Source organism: Desmodus rotundus, chromosome 11, assembly GCF_022682495.2.
Source record: "Desmodus rotundus isolate HL8 chromosome 11, HLdesRot8A.1, whole genome shotgun sequence".
Lineage (NCBI taxonomy): Eukaryota > Metazoa > Chordata > Mammalia > Chiroptera > Phyllostomidae > Desmodus > Desmodus rotundus.
The window spans coordinates 91,013,471-91,032,397 of NC_071397.1; the positions used below are offsets into that span (position 1 = coordinate 91,013,471).

The 18,927-nt window shown below is 41.4% G+C and overlaps 1 long non-coding RNA gene across 2 annotated transcripts in view; it reads right to left on the reverse strand.

The window, feature by feature from the left end:
* The window catches only part of LOC139440371 (uncharacterized), a 104,856-nt gene that overhangs the window by 21,261 nt on the left and 64,668 nt on the right, over window positions 1–18,927 (reverse strand). Inside the window, exon 2 of one of the 2 annotated variants that reach the window (XR_011650571.1) lies at window positions 4,780–4,897. This is a non-coding gene — a long non-coding RNA (uncharacterized lncRNA). The other variant, XR_011650572.1, reaches the window with a different exon arrangement.

The window sequence follows — 18,927 nt, forward strand, 5'->3', positions numbered from 1 at the left end:
AAAAAAAATTATTGACTCTACTATAAAAGGAATCATAACACTGATTATAATTCTTTCTACCACTAAAGTGTCACAACAAGGTGACTCTCTACATCAGCAGAAGACACCCTCTAGCTGGGTCATTCAAGTGGACAGCCATGAGCATTAATAACACAGACAGACCCTTTTCCTGGCCAGAAATGACTCATAAACTCATTGCTACCTGAATATTTATTTTTCTTTGTTTAGTCTCACTGCTAGATTTCTTCAGATGCCCAATGGTTTGTTTTTAGGCATTGGGAACATGGAAAATTAATTATTTATGGTTAGGAAATAGTCTACCTTGATCCTTTGATGGAGACTATTTATGTGCATAAGGCATTGAAAGCAAGCAAACCGGATATGCAGACAAAAAAGGAACAGAGTTACCAACTTCCTTAATTAGTTTCTAAGGTTAGTAGTTTTCATTCTAATTATAACTAAAGTTTACTCTAATCTCTGTTGTTTGAGCTTTGGATTTATTATTGTAATAATTAGACAAAGTGTTTCTTCCATATTAATGCTGAAACCACTGTTATTCCTAATAGGCTGCAGAATGTCCTGTATCTGAGAGTACTGGTAACCACAGAATTACAACTAAAATGGTTTCATGTTTTAAACCATAAAAAGTCAATGACCTTACTTCTATTAGGCAAAATTTATTCCCTGTTTATGAAAGTCAAATCCAAGTCATGAAAAAATTTGATCACAAAATAAATTGAAAACACTAATGATGTTTATTTCACATACATTTGAAAAATAATAATAATAAAACTACATGAAGAGGATTCAGAACTACTATCCAGTCATAAACAACTAGAATACTGGACAAAATACAGGAAACACTTATTTTCACACATTGTACAACAAGCAGTGCAGGACTGTTTTCCCTGAGAAAAGGAGAATAAATGAGGAGAGACCTACCATTGACAAGGCTTTCTGCTTGGAAGAACTTTCTGGACTCCAGTGCAAGGAAGTAAAATGCAAAGAGAGTCTAGCTATCTTGCTGATTTGAGGAGACAGTAATAGGAAGTTGAGGAATCCAAGGCAACTGTGTGGGGCAAAATATATGAAAGGAGGGAGCCATGCAGAGAAAGAACTCAAAAATCTGTATGAGGTCGGTCCTCTGGAGTCTTTAAAAAAAAAAGATGTTATTTAGTTATTTTTAGAGAGAGGGGAAGGGAGGGAGAGAGGGAGAGAAACATCAATGTGTGGTTGCCTCTTATACCCCCTACTGGGGACCTGGCCTACAACCCAGACGTGTGCCCTGAGTGGGAATCAAACCAGTGACCCCTTGTTTCGGAGGCCAGTACTCAATCCACTGAGCCACACCAGCCAGGGCTGTCCTCTGGAGTCTTTACCTCTAAGTACCAATCTGTGCCTGTATGGCGGTAAAAAATGAAAAGGCAGGCAAGAACAACTATCACCAGAGAACTGTACACACACTATTGCCAGAGTTCAATCAAGGATTGGTAATATTTCAGGTAAATGCATTATTAAAAATAAAATATTTTTTCATTTTACTCTTTTTAGAAAATAAGTCTTTACAGTAAAAATAATGACAATGTATTATGAAGCATTAAGATGCTAGAGTAGTGGGGCTAAATCAGCTCTACAACAAAGACTGTTGTGGCTCCACCAAAACAGACTTAAAAGAAAGTCTTCGTAAAATTGATCCCGAGTAACTTAACTGCTTGTCAAGAAAAAAAAATCGACACTCATTAAAGAAATACAGTAAAAAAAGCACTCAACAACATAAAATTCACAATGCCCAACATCCAACCAAAATTCACAAAACCTAAGGAAATGGGAAACATCTGACCTTCAACCAGGAGAAAATCAAACAATCAATGTGAACAGACACAGAAATGACAAAAATAATGGAATTAGTAGACAAGGACCTTAACATACATTCGTGTACATTGTAGGACCCTGTGAGTGTCTCCAATGAACCCTCCTGTGAGGCTGGGAGTTTCTCCCACTGCCTCAACCCCCACAGACTTTTTCAGTCAGAGGCTTTGAGGCTTTATTTCCCTGTTCTGGAACTCTGGGTTGCGAGGTCTCTCTCACTCCCCAGTTGTTCCTCCTGGTTTGTCTGCACACAAATGTGGGGCCTCCTGGGCCACCTGTTCCACCAGCTACTACCTCACCTACCTCACCTGTGAGTCCTCTCCACCCCGCTGCCCATCTCCGCCCCTCCTACCAGTCTGGATGAATGTTTCTTCTTCAACTCCTGGGTTGTCAAACTTCCATAAAGTTCGATTTCCTGGCAGTTCTGATTGTTTTTTTGTTTTTAAATTTGTTGTTGTCCTTCTTTTGGTTGTGCGAGGAGGCACAGTGTGTCTACCTATGCCTCCATCTTGGCCAGAAGTCCATACGGGTCCACACCACCTAGCCGTGGCTCTGACTAAAGCCCTGCAAATGTTCTGTCTTACCTGGATTGTGACAGTGATTACGTGATTGCACATTTATCAAGTCATCACAGGATACACTTAAACTGAGTGAGTTATATTGGATACAAATTACATTGGGTACAAATTATACCTCAGTAAAACTATTTTTTTATTTCATATGCTATTACAGTTGCTGCTTTTTCTCACTTTGCCCACCTCCACCCAGCCCCAAGCTCACCCCTCCCTCAGCCAATCCCCATACATCGGTGCCCATGGGTTGTGCACAAAAGTTCTTTGGTTAATCCCTTGACCTTCTTTCATCCAGTCCCCCTCCCCTCCCCTCCCCTCCCACAGCTGTCAGTCTGTTCCATGTATCTGTGCTTCTGTTTCTATTTTGTTTGTTAATTTATTTTGTTGATTAGATTCCACATGTGGTATTTGTCTTTCACTGACTGGCTTATTTCCCTTAGCATATTATTCTCCAGGTCCATCTATGCCGTCACAAAGGGTAAGAGTTTTGTGGGGTTTCTGGTTTGTTTGTTTGTTTGTTTGTTTTACTGCTCCCTAGTATTCCACAGTTTTTTTTATCCATTCATCTGTTGATGGGCACTTAGGCTGTTTCCAGATCTTGGTTGTTGTAAATAGTGCTGTTATGAACATATCATACCAAATGAAAGACATCAGATATAAAGAATACATACGTATGAGTCCACTGTGTAAAACTGCTGTGCCTATGGTAACAGAAAGCAGATCAGAGGTTGCCTGGGCGTGGAGCGTGAGAAGACCGGGAGGATGGGCTAGGAGGGGAGTGATGGAAATGTTACATACACTCATTGTAGTGGTGATTACATGGGTGTATACACGTCAGACTTTACACAGTAGTGAATTTAACGATCTGTGGAATCTGTGAAAGTGGATCAAGTCAGAATAAGACACATCTGTCATTATTTTTGCTACTTACTACTCAGATAAAAATACTTGAAATTGGAAAAAGAATTAAATGGGTGTATACTGTTAAAAGTCATCAAACTCTACACTTAAAGTAAATGTATTTTATTTTCTGTAAATTATATTCCAATAAATTGAGGGGAGAAGCAAATAAATTGTTATATGTAAGTCTTCCTTTGAGTGTGTGTTGAAAGGAAGGTGGGATTTTTTTTTCCAGAGGGTCTGGACTGGTCAAAGCATTTAAAAATTCTATGCAGTAATATTTGGACTAAAACCTCACTCTTTTATTTTTGGTAAGTTTCCCTATGCTGAGCATAAATATTATTTAATTCTCCAAGGAATAACAAAGTGAGTTCACAGTGAGGGTTAGTGTTTTCAAAAAACATTATGTATGCCATTCTCATAGTGAAATGTGTTTATGAGTCTTTAACAGGTAGATTTAAATATCAAGGGAAATTTAAATATCTTTTAAAGGTAAAGGAAGGGGCCTACATGATGATGTGACCTGCTGGACTTATCAGTGTTGTTGGCATCCTGCACTGTAGTCTGTTAGGGATCAAAAATACTAAAATACCAGTGTGGTGGATGCTGTGAGGCCCTGCCTGCTCTCCCTCTCAGCATCTAGGCACTCCACCCCCCACTAGCTTGGAGTATTGACTTCTGAGAGCTTTTGGAATTGCCTTCTCCTGAAGTGAACTGCCTAGTGCATCTTACCACCCCTTCTCAAGCACAGCCAACATCCAATGAGTGGTCAATGTAAATCTACAAAGGCCTGGCCTCCTTGCCTCTCTTCAGGACAACTCTGCAGGGCCATCCTAGCTCTGACCTACAGCAATCACTACCTGAAAGGGAACTCACCTATGGCTGGTGTGAGCTCTCTCTGACCAGGTGAAAAATAACTATCCAAAATTCACTAGCTTTCTTATTTACCATAGTTAATCAGCTATAAAATATAATGGAAGAAATCACAATCACAATCACAATATATATATACAGAAAAGACTTAGGAGTAACCATAACAAGGCAAGTGTGGACATACATTTAAAACTCTGCTAAAAACCATTTTTAAAAACAAATGGAGTGACCAAATGGTGGGAAGAATAGTGTTCTTATATAGGAAAACTCAATCCTGATAAAGAAAGTTATTCTTCCTAAATTCATCTATAAGTTCAATGTAGTCCAGATTTGAATATTAATAAAACAAAGTTTTTATAAAATAATAAACATAGAAAAACAGGAAAATAGTTTTAAAGAATAGGAATGGGGGAATGGGAGAGAGGACGACTTACGATGTCAAATATTGCAACATGAAGCTGTGGTCACTTCCTCCAGGACTCCTCCTTTCCAGGCCCCCTGCCCAGAGGCTGAATCCCTCTGTTGTGCTTCTCCACCTCCCTTCTTTCCTACGTACAGCAATTACCTGTTTCTTTTGTCTCTTCCATTTTGCTGTAATCTCTTCTTAGGACAACCTGTGCTTTCCAAGAGAAGCCCTCAGCTCCCAGCACAGTACTTGCACAAAGTGTTGAATGAATGGCCACCTAAAAGGATAACAAGGTCAAGCACAAACTGGCTACAGTGCAGCTTAGTTCACTTCCTCCTTGGGGAACATCCAGGGGCCCCTGTCATTATAATCCAAGCTGGTACTAATGCCATTAAGTAGTAAATACTTATTTCCTGCAGATACGCCTCATTTCCTCTGTACCTGCTTTTAAAATAATGCATGCATTTGTAAACCTGTCCATGTATGAACGAGTAAACCGCACATGAGATTACACTCCCAAGTCCACCCAGCAATAGGGACCTTTAGAGACTCATATCTCAGCCCCTTTTATGAGAAAAGATGCTTCAGGAGCTATAGTTGAGAAATGAAAGTCAGTATGATGAGATCTGGTTTTTCCTCGGCAAAGTCAAGGAAGGGCACTGTCTTTACACCAGGATGTGTTGACAATGTCTAACTACATTGACTCTTATCTACATGAGCAGTAAATCCCCTCACCCATCGAGCTGGTAAGAGGGCAGTTTCGCCCCACTGCAGCTGCCAGCCAAGGTATCAGCCCTTCCGCTACCTAAGAGGTTCCATTTCAGAATGGAGATGATAAAGTGCCCAAATAGTACAACCCAAGTCCCAGGGAATTTGAACAATAACCCCCTTTGCCAAGCAGGGGAGAGAACACACTGTCTTACTGTAAACTTCCTAGAGATCCACACAGTAATTTGACTACCTGTGCCCACACCCATTACCAGAGGGCAGGACTCACCCAGTTAATGAAAGGTTAAAGCCGGGCTTACAGTTACACACACCCCAAAACGCATTTCATTTTGAGTTGTTTAATACAGGCCCAGTCTACCAACTGATTACTGGGTTGATTTTGAATTTCAGCTTTGATCAGTGTATAGCTCAGAGTTGTGGAATGCCAACTGGGCAGATGATTTAATGAAAACAGAATGGATGCACAGGCTTGAATACTACTAAAAGAGTCAGAGGGGATTGGTTTTTTAAGGAAGATATGTATGCCTGATAAAAGAAACTTCAGTTTAAGAAAATTATAGCTTGGAGTGCCCTGACAATATAATAGTAAGTCCTCTCAATAAGTACGCATTCAGGTCTTTCACTATCTGGCCCTCACATCCTTGCCACTTTGAGGCCCGTGGACCCCTACTCCAGATGTGCCTGGCCGCAGATTTGATCCGAACACTATAATGCAGTTTCCGTCTATGATCCTAAGACTTGGAGCTACGCTTCCCAAAGTCTGGATCTTCTAAGAAAAACAGACAGTTGGTATTGATTTATGTTTCCTTTGGCCCCAAGTACCTCATAAAAAGGCTTGAAAAAGCATGCATAAAATGTGCATAAAAACATGCATAATATACATGCATAACATGCATGAAAGACCTTGGAAAACATGCATATTGAAAAACCTGCATAGAATTTAAACAAGGCTGATGCCTTTTTAAATCTTCATAGCAACTCTCTCAGAGAGGTATTGTTATTACCATAGCCCCCAAGGTTCAAGAAGAGAGTATTTGAGGGAAATGATGGCTGAGTTTTCCCAGAGAAGGAAAAGGTAAAAGTTGTCTGATTTTTTCCCAAGGGATGGAGGAAGGCATCACATCTCCCAGAAATCTCTTCGAGTCTGATCTGAGATGTCTGGAAATAGCTGTTTCTGGGTAAAACAATCAGACTGAATCAAAAGTAACACACCAATTCTAAATCCTCACAATTACACGTTGAGAGCTGGCCTAGATATTCTAGGTGACACTTTGCTATAGGCCAGTTATGTTGCTGAAAGCTCAGGGCATATCAGGGAAAAACACACTCTCAGCTGGTGCCTCTTCTAGCTTCATTAATCCCACTGAAGTGTGGTTCTGGAACGTAGCCCATCTCCCCACTGAGGCAAGGCTCAAGGGAGCACCAGGCCAGTATGGATGATCTGGTCAGCTCAGAGGGTGAAGAGTGGAGGAAGCAGAGCCCCAGCAGCCCACAGCCTAGTTGTGGAAGCAAAGGCAGTCATCTGAGTCAGAAGGGCTGACAATAATCTGAAATAAAGCTCATTTTAAGCAGAAACTAAGTGGGCTTGGATATAAAGATGTTAAATTATGAACATAGAATATTTCTGGGTAACATAATGTCATCAACCAAAAGACAGCTTCACGCTTCCTTAATGGTGCCAGCAGCAAATATGTATAGTCTGCCTATTCTTCCCAGCCCAAACAAGACATAAGACAGGTTCCAACACAATGCTTGTCTAGAGGAAGGATGTCCAGCTGGAGAGCCAAGAGGAACGCTCACCAAACCAGGAGAAGAAAGCCACAGTCGACTTATGTAAATTGGATAGCCCAAGTGGTAAGTGCCGTAACAGTTCTAGAGATGTAAACATCCTTACGAGTGAGCTGGACTTAGGGTAAGTGATTTAAATTGGGAGAGAAGCAAGAATCCTATGGAAACAGTCTATGCGGAGGCATGTAAAAAAGAAAGAGTATTAGACATTGAAAATACTGAGAAAACCAAACTATAAAGTTAAGGCTAGAGCCACAAACAAAAAATACTTAATGATCAGGCCAGTAATTTTCAAATAACTTGAATTTTTTTATCATTACAGAGAGTGATAAAAGAGCCTGTGACAACACCCCCTCCCCCATGCCAAGTATGTTTTAACTAAATAGTCAGCTTGATTTGTTTTATGTATTCAGATTTCATATAAGATTTTTTCTGTTTTAGAATGTTGTTTTAAGAAAGTTTAGCCCTGGCTGGTGTGGCTCCATGGATTGAGCACTGGCCTGTGAACCAGAGGGTTGCCAGTTCAATTCCTAGTCAGGGCACATGCCTGGGTTGTGGGCCAGGTCTCCAGTTTGGGGCATGCGAGAGGCAACCAGTCAATGTATTTCTCTCACATCAATGTTTCTCTCCCTCTCTTTCTCCCTCCCTTCCATCTCTCTAAAAATAAATAAAATAAAATCTAAAAAAAAAGTTTAAAAACACTGTAGTGACCCTAACAATAAGAATAAGATAAGCTACAAAAATCATCATTATTAAAAAGCCAAACCTAACCGAGCTTCATTTCAGAAAGTGACAAATTCTCATTGACAAGGGAGAGGTCCATAACAGCTTTCATACTTGGCAGAGTGGCAGGAAGAGTCACATAGGCTCACAAGAGGGACTAAAGTCCTGAGTAGCACCAGCCAGAAAGCCAACTCCTTCCCATAGGCCTCCATCAAGTTCATGAGAAAGTTTTTCCAAGACTGCAGGCAGGAAAGGAGCTCAAAGAGAGATTCTGTCTGAGGTAGAAGGGCCTTCCCCAAATACTAGGCACTGGTATGCTGCAGGCTAGAGGAAGGGCTGGAAAGTGGAGAGGAATCCTTGGGAAGCACACTAGGCCTTCACTGAGGACACAGCAACAACCCCGAAAGTCTGGGAGTGGGGCAGGAGAGGCAAGAGAAATCCTTCAGAGATACTCTCGACCTTCACTGAGTGCCCTATAGTGACAGTGATCTTCTGAAGTCTGATGTGGGACAGAGAACACAGATGTCCCAAGGGCAGAAAAGTCTAGGGGTTGGACTGGGAGAAAGAGAACTCTGCAGAGACCCCAAAAGTTGGCAACCAGCTTGTAAAGCAGAAAGCAGTCTTGTGTGGTTTAAAAAGTTGGTGGCTGGATGCTCAATCGTAAAGACAACGATGGAAGCTCACCAGTGCTCAGAGCCCAAGCCTTGCTGAAGGGAAAATTCTGTTTTTGCCTTCAAAAGATCTGAAGCCAGTGGGAGAATGAATCTTACTACATTAGATTGACTCGGCCCCCTCACTAGCAACCTCAGAAAAAGAGGAAAGCTATTGTTTTTAGGGTAAACATTATTTACATCATTCTTTCTTGTTCCTTTAGACACAGGTTTGTTTGTTTGTTTTTGGCATAGAATCACAAAGTCTAAAACCTGTAGAGAAGGAAAAATAATGTGGGCCATGAACAAGAGAAAACATAGTCATTTGAAGTAGACCCAAAGATAGCCCAGATGGTGGGATTATCACACAATGCCTTTTAAAATAGCTACAATAATTGTATATTAGAGGAGATAGTGGGACATATTAGACAATATGTATGAAGAGATGAGGAATTTCAGAAGAATGGGAAACTATTAAGAAGCATCCAATAAAATGCTAGAAATGAAAATAAAATATACAAAATGAAAAAAGCACTCAATGTAATCATCAGGCTGCACAGGAAAGAACTAATGAACTTTATAACAAGTTATGTAGTTAACCTTGCTTGCTTAATGTCCTAGCAAGGTAAATGGGGGAGCTAGGCTTTAAATTTAGGTCCGTCTGACCTCAAACCTACATTTTTTTCCACAGCATCAATAATTAACAAAGCATTTGGGTTGTTTTCATTGTACCAGTTTCAAATCGCTTTATTTCTAATTTCATTCCACACAGAGGGCATTTTTCAATGTCACAAGATGAGTTCTTTCGGCATCACAGGTGGAAGTTGTTTATCTTCCCCCTTTGTTTTTACTCCTGGGAGCTCAGACCACAGTTACTACTAAAAAGGACAGGAACTCTATTAGCAAAAGAAAGGAAGGCCGCCACCATAGAACTGTGAAACTGAGCAGTAGCATCACTCTGATTGCCCTTCCCCCCCAGACCCAGAAAAGAAACCACTGAGAAAGCCTCTTTTCCTCTCCTCTCCTCCTTTCTGCAGGATTTGATGCTCCAGCACCCAACAGTGAGACACCAGATTAATCTGAAAAAGAGGATGGAGAGCTGAAGAACAAAGAGCACTCCACTTGCAGAATAGGTGGGACCCTGAGATTAAGGGGTGTTAAAGGGAAATTATTCTGACACTTGTTAAATACAGTAAGGAAGACTTTATTCAAGACTACTGCAACAGGGGAGAGAGAGTGCACTTAACTCTGAGTAACAGGAACATGTGGGAATTTATAGCCAATGGGCAATGGTTGGAAAATTACTACCAGGAACTTGGTTACGTATCAAGGGTGGCTAGAGGGAAATGGAGCTTGATTGGATATCAAGTGTGGGGCAATTCTTGACAAACTGCCTTAGCAGGATTCCTTGCTAAAACTGGACTCAGACGGCCAAGGACAGGGTCAAGGACAAGGCCTATTCAAAAAGAACACTGAAGAAGTGACTTGGTAAAGTTTAATCAAAGACAGAGACTTTGTCAGGAGCAAAGGATATTCTAAGATTTGAGAGGCCACGGGAAAGGAATGAAGGTGAAGGTCAGAGACAGTGACTGGTTACAAGGGGCTGATCACATGGATACCAGGGAATCAATTACCAGGCCTGCCAGTGAGAAACAAGGGAAGCACCTGGAACAGGCAAGTGCCTGGAGCAGAGCAGAGAGTAGAATGCATAATTCAAATTCAAAATGAAGGCCTGTTTTACACATTTTTCCTGTATTCTGAGAGTACTTGACCTGCTGACAGTCACTCAGGGGACATCAGCACCCCCTCCCTCCATACTCAGGGTGTAATGCTGGGGTAATATGTTGAAAGGTTACTTATTTTTCCCATTAATTGTACTTACATCTTTCCAGACCCTTTTCTTTAAAAGTCTGCATGCTGTTTATAACTAATAGCTAGACATCTTTAAAGAACATTCTTGAGTTACAAGAGATAGCTACACACAAAGGGAGGGACCACCATTTCCCATCTACACTGTCATTGGATTGCAGCCAATGTCTCCAGTCTGTGGTAGTTGCCTGGCCAACATCTAAAGATGAACAAGGAGCCCTGGCTGGTGTGGCTCAGGGGATTGAGCGCCGGCCTGCGAACCAAAGGGTCCCTGGTGCGATTCCCAGTCAGGGCACATGCCTGGGTTGCGGGCCAGGTCCCCGGTTGGGGGTGTGTGAGAGGCAACCACACATCAATGTTTCTCTCCCTCTCTTTCCCCCTCCCTTCCCCTCTCTCTTAAAATAAATAAATAAGTAAATCTTTTTTAAAAATAAAGATGAACAAGGATAAGTTGGTACATTGTGCCTGTGTTGATTCTTGTATTCCTAACTCTAGGTCACTATAACTTGTCTAGCCATTGACAATATCATCCTACAAAACTGCAAATGAGTCAAAATACACCGCTTTGTCGAGCTGTAGTTGAGTGCTGGTATTTGGGTAGGTTAAACTGAGATAATCCCCGAGAATTGCGCCCCGCCACCACCTACCAACAAAAGAGACAAGCTATTGAACAGCAAAAGGCACTTGGGAACCTTCATTCTCCATCATCCCATTTAAAGTTTATCAATGAAGTAGATTACAGGGTGAAATCAGAAATACCATGGGTTCAAATTCACTTAAATGGATTCCTATTTATTAGCAATACCTAACTCTAACAAGTTAATTATTCATTTATATGAGGGAAAAAAGCAGGCTAAAATGAGTTTGAGTTGGTCTGAATTTAGTGGAGAGGTTTTTTTTGGTTGATGTTTTGGTTTCTTTTTTTAAAAAAAAACAAACTTTATTCCAAGCCATGCAGCTGAGGATCTGGTTCAAACAGTTCCCCTCCAAATGCACCACATTACTATTGTTTCCAGAGCTAAGCAGAGAAGCTCCAAGGGAATGAAATTTTCCTCCTTCCCACTGTTCTGTTGTCTTTCAAAACAGCAGAACTGCCAAGATCAGCAGTGTGAAAGCCTCCTTTGAGGCATTCCTTATGCCTCTTGCACTGGCTTGAGCAAAACAAGTACCTAGATGGCATGCCCAGTTCCCAAGGGGGCACCCCGGAGGCCACACAGCCAGTGTAGTGTAACAGACAATGGCACCAGTGAAGACAGGGAAGCTGCGGACTGCCAGGGGTCAGATCCAGGAACTCAGAAACACAGGCTTAAGTACTATAAATACCTTTGAAAAAGTGACAAGGGGATGGGAGAGGACAGGAACAGGTGGTGGGGGGCCCCGCAGGCACATCACTGCTCCAGAACAATCACTCTGGGGACATGAGCCCTGTGTGCTGTATTAAAAGTCCCCGTTTACCCCAAAATGGGATAATTTTCTCTTTTTGAGGCTTGGTGTACTTCTTCCTCATGCTAAGGAGAAGTTTATGTTTTCACAAAAGTCTGGCATGATTTTTTTTTACACTGCCTCATGTGCACCTTCCCAGTGTACAATCACGGAGAAAAAAGAAACTGTGTCTTCATCGTGAACATAAGAGAAAAGGTTTCAGAGCACAATTAGAGAAGAAATGAATCTCTCAGATCATCTAAGGAATAGATGAAAAGACTGTGGAAATAAGCAAAGACCATGTAAATGAGAACAATCCAAGGCTGTTTATTCAGAGTTGCTACAAGAAGGGAATCAGCCACTGGCATTTGCATTTTGACAGAGGATCCAGAAAGCTTTTGTGGAAAAAAGGGAAGGCTTCGGGTGCTCCCTGATGGAGGCTATGGGCATGGGAAGCTGTAGGTGCTCAAAGTGGAGGGGAGGCATCTCTGTCATCGGTTGTGGGGTGTATATTTGGCTGTCTCTGGTGGGTCCCAAGTTCGAGGCAGTGATAAAAATTAGGGAAGAGGTCAGCTATTAACCAAACTCCAGCCATTTGAGGTCAATTTCTATAGAAGTCATTTTACAGCTTCCTGGATTGTTACTGGAGAGAGCAATCAGCAGGTCACTTATACAGCAAGTAAAGGGCTTGGTTTCCTAGGCCGTTCTCAGGTCAGAGTTCTCTTTTCATCTACAGCCTGGCCATTGTCCCCTTGTATACCCAGTCTCTCAAGTGTACCCTGAAACACGAACCCCAGCAGGGAGGAAGAGCAGCTTACGAGTCAGTCCATGTCATCTCTCTGAGGAAACCATTACTGGGACTTCATGAAGCTGGGATAAAAGTGGGATGTATTTTTTTCCACGTTTTATAACTCTCTCAAGCATTTGGCTTACTCAACCGTGTGGTTTCTTGGTCCATGTTCTCCCACACTTCGGGCAGTAGGGAAGGACATGTTGAACTGGAAGAAACGATGTTCCTGGGTTCTTCCCTAGAATTCGGGCTCTAGACATCTTTTCCTTGGAGACAAAGGAAACCTTGATTTGGGAGGAATGGAGGAGTGGAAATTCCATCCTTAAAAACATTTTAACTTGGATTCAAATGACCCCTCGTATCCACATAGAGAATGAGTATTTGACTCTGGGTGTCAGCTCTTGTTAGAATGTTGCATTAGTCAGCTCAGGCTGCCATAACAAAGCACCACAGGCTGGGGGCCTTAAGCGACGGACTTCTATTTTCTCACAGTTCTGGAGGCTGGAAGCTCACGATCAATTGCCCCATTCTGAGGCCTTTTCTCTTGGCTTGCAGGCGGCCGCCATCTCCCTGTGTGTTCTCATGGTCTTTCTCTATGGTGTACTGAGACATATTGCAAGCTCTCTGATGCCTCTTCTTACAGATACACTAATTCCATTAAATGGAGGCCCCACTCTTATGACCTCATTTAACCTTAATTACTTCCAGGAAGGCCCTTTCTCCAAAGACAGTCACACTGGAGGTTAGGGCGTCAACATATGAATACGGAGGGAACAAACATCAGTCCACGGCAGATGGGGAAGGTGCGCACACCCTCCTGTAAGGTGACACCCTGTTTGCCTGTGCGGATGTGGTGAGAGCCGGGGAGATGACCCGCAAACACTCTTAGCTGAATTAATAACACTTAGATCCCTGCAGATAAAATTGTAAAACTTCAAGTTGGACAGCTTTGCATTATTTTAGGACCAAATATGTTTTTGACTATGACACAAAATTCTTCACCTAAAATTAGATGTAGATTGATAAAATAATCAAAATCTGACCAAATCACAATAACTTTTCAAATATGATTGGATTTTTTTTCCTTTTTGAGACAAGATTATTGAGACAAAAATATGTAAACATAAATATGGCATTTAGGGAACCAAGGGTCCTTTAAGAGAGAGAAAGTTTTATTTAACATAGCTTATCCCAAACTATACCTCTGCTACCAAATTTGCCATCCCCCACAGATTAAAGTCCAATCTCTTTACCCCAGTGTATCCTTCCAAAATTCTCTCCTACTTTTTCTGCACTGTTAACAATGGTTATCACTTGCTGTGTGCTAAACCCTCTGCTAACGCTTTATATGCACTTGTTGTTACTTGTTAGTATTTGCACTAAGCAAATGAAGTAGATAATAAACCTCCCTTCTCTACGGGAAAGAAGATTAAGTAACTCATCTAAAATCCCAGCAGCACTCACCCAGAATTCCCACCTAAGCAATGGCACTCACACTAAGATTCATCTGACTTCCGGGACCTTCGCCTCTGCACGCTACGTACTGTTTCCCCGCTATACATTTTGCCTCTGCAGATACCCCTCTTGCTCTCTTTGAGATCAGTACATCTCCAGCCGCAGGCCCTCAAAAGTGTGTGCTTCTGAAGTGTGGAACCAAGTTCAGAAAATAAATCCCTTAAACGGGGTAGACTTTTCTCCACAAGAAAGTCAGAATGCAAAGATGTATTTGATTATATTAATTGTTGTAAAAAAAAACCTGTTTATTTCTTTTGCCATTTAAAAGACAAAGAGTAGACTAGAAAAATATTTACTCTATGCCTGGCAGGCATAAGGTAATATCTCTAACATGCAAAAAAGCGCCTACAAGTCAAAAAGAAAAAGAACAAACAAACCATTAGAAAAATGGACAAAGGATATAAACAAGTAATTCACAGACAAGGATCTCCAAATGACCAATAAATGTATGATGAACAATTTTGAATGGATTCAGGGAAATTAAAATTAAAGCAATACTAATGATCTCTTTTCACTTGTTAGATTGGCCAAAACTGGAAAAAAAGGAATACCTTCCAGTGCTGATAAGGATGTAGGGAAATAAGTACACTTATATACAGCTACTGAGAACTGGAACTGCTATGTTTTTGAAAAGTTACCTTACCACGTATTTCTTGGTAACTCTCTGATGCTTTAGCAAAGGGCAACACACAAGGCAAGCACTCTAAATTTTTATGAAGTGACTGACTAAGGAAACTTCAGAGCAAAAGGTGAGACACCTTGAGCACATTGGCATGGAAGGACATGGGAAAGTATTGGGAGACTGAGTCTGGAGCTCTAGGCTCAGGAGAAATGGAGTGTAAGTTAAGGAGAGTCTGAGTCAGGGTCCCAGGACTCCATGCATTACAGCCCAGTGGACTGTCACCAGCATTTACATGGGGCGGTGGGGTGAACCTGGAGCCCTGCCAGATGAACATGCCTCTCCACTAAGCTAACAGCCTGCACTCTGGCATGAACTTGGACATGGAACTGGAGATGACCATGAGAAACTTGGGAACATGCTGCCGGGCACTGAGTCTCTACTCTTCCCGGAGATAGAAAGTGACCTCAGCAGTAATGGGACCAGTCGTCTGTTTGGGGGCTCCCTGAAGCCAACTTTTCTCAGAGCTTCTAATTCACAAAGCATTACAGGCTTCAGGTATGGATACCACAGAAGCTAGAAAATGACACGCAATTATTGTAAAGATCACAACTTTCAAATAAAATCAAGCAAATCTAACCAGCTTAAGCCTTAGAAACAAGTACGATTTTTATCACCCAACCAAATCCGTTCTGCACGAAGCCAGGAAAATGAGCGAATGTGTGCCGAACTCTCTGAGATCACAACACAGAAGGTCTTGTTGAGACGATCCTTAAAATAAGTCCCCGCTCTCTCCTTCTCCCACAAGCAGAAAAGCAAAATGTAGCTTTTTAAGGAGTGTTTCCACTGGAAATCATTTTACTGCCATGGAGGTGGAGAAAAATAATTTAAAACAGCTAAGAGAGTGGATCTGGATAACCCTGTTTTTTCTTTTCTTTTAGATCTTAAAAACCATCCTCTTTAATACCATGAGTCCATGTACGGACGCCATTCAAAATAATGGTTTTATATTTTCTAAATCCTTGGGGTTAGTCATTTTGAGGGAATATCATATATCGGAAAGCTACTTTTACTTTTTTCCCATCGTACAAGAATATTGTAAGCAATTACTAAATAGCTGATTCAGCGCCCATGATAAGAATATATGGGAGTTTTAGACCTTGTGGTTCTGTGGCCCCGTTAAACCTGTGGTGTCTGTAGGCACATAACCAGCAATTTTTTCAGAGTGTGAGTGGTCAGTCATGTTTCAGGCTGTTAGTACCACGTGGTTTTGTGTTTGTTGCTGCTGTTTTTGCTGTTTGCTGTCTAAGAACTCTTAGTTCTAGAAATAATCTGATGAGCTGTGAGAAAGAGCAGAATATATTATAAGGAACACTAGATAATATTGTTTTCAAAAACATTAACAATGAACCATGGGAAATTAATACTATAAATCTTCAGGAAAGACAAACCAGGTCTCTATAGATCAGACAGATATCTTTATAGATAAGCCCCAATATTCCAATTCACTTGATAATTTATATCAATCAGTAAATCAAAATTCAAACGTCCCTTCTTCAGTAAAGAGGGCGCAGGGAATTCTTTCATCTAAAACCTTGTTTTGTATTTGATAGGCCTCATAGTCTCTGTATTTGTGATTGGAAGACCCCACTGCTGAATGGAAGGAGACAAGGAGCCCTAAACATTGAACCTGACCCACGCTGGGCTGTAGGGCTCTGCTTTAGGATGGCAGATGGAGTGCTTACATTTGCTTGCTCTCCCTCATGGAATTCCCTTTCAGTGACACTTGAACAAGGTGGAGTAAGTCCATGACAGTCCTGAGCTGGGTGGAGCAGAGGTTTTGACATGTTTTTGAAAACCAAAAAGTATTATATGGGATTATTTTGTGATAAAAGCATTGCTGAGAAACACGTAGCCCAGAATACACATAAAAAGTGAGCACACTCTCGCCAGAAAAACCCTGTGCCCATCTGTATTAGTTTCCTAGGGCTGCAATAATGAAAGTACCACAAACTGAGTAGCTTAGAACAGCACAAATACATTTCCTCAGAGTCCTGGAAGCTAGGAGTCTGAAATCAAGGTGCTCACAGGGTTGGTTCCCTCCGAGGGTTATGCAGAAGAATCTGTTTTCATGCCTCTCTCTTCACTTCCAAAGGCAACCACTGATCATTGGTGGCCCTTGCCTTGTAGATGCATCATTCCAATCTCTGCCCCTGTTGTTACATGGTATTCTTCCTCTGTGTCTCTGTTTTTCTTCTACATATAAGGACACCAGTCATAGTAAATTAAAAGCCCACCCTACTAGAGTATGATTTCATCTTAGCCTAACTAATTACATCTTCAATGACCCTATTTCCAAATAAGGTCACATTAAGAGGTACTGGAGGATTAGAACTTTGGGGGGACACAATTGAACCCCTAACACCATCATCCACTCATTTTCTCTCAGATCCATTTCCAGTCCTCTCCCTGTTCTGTCTCTCAGACTACTGACCTCTACGATCTACATTTTCCACACTCCCTTGCCAAACTGCCTTCTGGCTAGTTTCGACCAATGGGAGGCACTGACAAGCGCCTGGCAGATGAAAGGAAGGAAGAAGCCAGGGTATGTCTCACTCTCTCTCTCAGTCTTGAACAGTGTCTCCTTTGGTAACTACATCTACCGCGTGGTTCCGGTTCCTACCTGGAGGCTTTGCTCCAGCAGGGTGACCCTACTCCGGATTTCCAACACCCAGGAAGGGGAAACCTGAGCTGCTAAACTCTGAGAACCTCACCCCTCATTACTCCTCCGGTCTGAACTCTGAGTTGCTTCATCATCCTGTTTGCTCTGTCAGCTCTTCCGAGACCTTTATAATTAATTCATCTAATTAAATTCCCTCCATTGAACTTCCTGGCATGAGTTCTCTTTTCCGGACAAAACCCTTGACTGACACAAGCTTCAAGAAGTGATGCCAAGCTCTGAGTCAACCAGTAGAGAGAAGAAGTGGGTCAGGGGGTAACTGTTGAAAGGACCACCAATGGGATAGGTGGGCACATGCCAATCTTCTCCTCTCCCTTCCCCCAGCAAATGCACTACAACTATTGGGAAGAAGGCATGTAGAAAATAATAGTTGTAAGTATGCAAAATCCTTCATCTTTCTTAGTGGGCAGCCAATAGACAATACCCAAAGTTGAGAAATTAAGGGGGAAAAAGGCATAAGCATAATTCTAGTGTATTGCTAGTAGCCATCAAAAGAATGAAAAAATCAATAAATAACAGTAGTTATCTCTCAAGATTTAGACTTAAGGTTGAGATGAATGAACTTTGTTTTTGTTTTATCTCATTCTATATTATTTTAACTTTGTAAAGCATGTGCCTCTTACTTGTTCTATTTTTTTTTTTAAGGCAATGATTTCAAAGATTTGATTAGGCCTCTGAATAAGGAGCGAGGGTCTTTTTTTATCAGTCCAATTTCTATCATCTGGTTGGACAGAGCAAGGGAAAGTACAAAGTGAAAAAGTAGGTGAGTTTGAAAGCAGGCACATAAAAAAAGAAGCTAATGACAGTACTCATTAATTAAATAATTGATTTATATCTACGTTGTGGGTGGGAGAAATCCATGCAGAGTGTATTTCAGGTTGGGAAATGCCTGTTTTTTATAACATGGATGTTTCTGAGAATTATTTTTTTATCTTTGGAGATGTGTGGATATATTAGATCCAGCTTGTTTGTTTGTTTGTTTTTTAATCCCCCACTCCTACTCCTGCAGCCCAAGACCAGAAAGAATAGGAGTCAGAGACTGTGGAGGAGACCAGAGCTGATGGTGCTCAAGCCAACTCTGACCTTAATAGTAAACCCCAGCATGGTTGCATAATCTAGAAACATTCTTCTACAATAGTACAGTACAGTCTTTTTTTTTAAGGGGTGGGGTACATAGGCTTTGGACAAAGGCAGACTTGTATTTCAATTTCAGGGTTGCCATCTATTTCTTTGGCCTTGAGCAATTAGATTATCTGAACTTCAGTCTCCTTTTCTATCAAATGGAGAAACCATGTTTAGTCCACAGGGATGTCATGAAAAATAGGAAATAATATTTGTAAGCAATCTTTTAGAATGCTTTGCACTTAGGGAAACTGAGCTCAGCAAAATACATCTTTTGCTGACGAGGAAATAGGTCAAATAAGGCTCTGCATATTTGTGCATGGGCAAAAACATTGCTGAG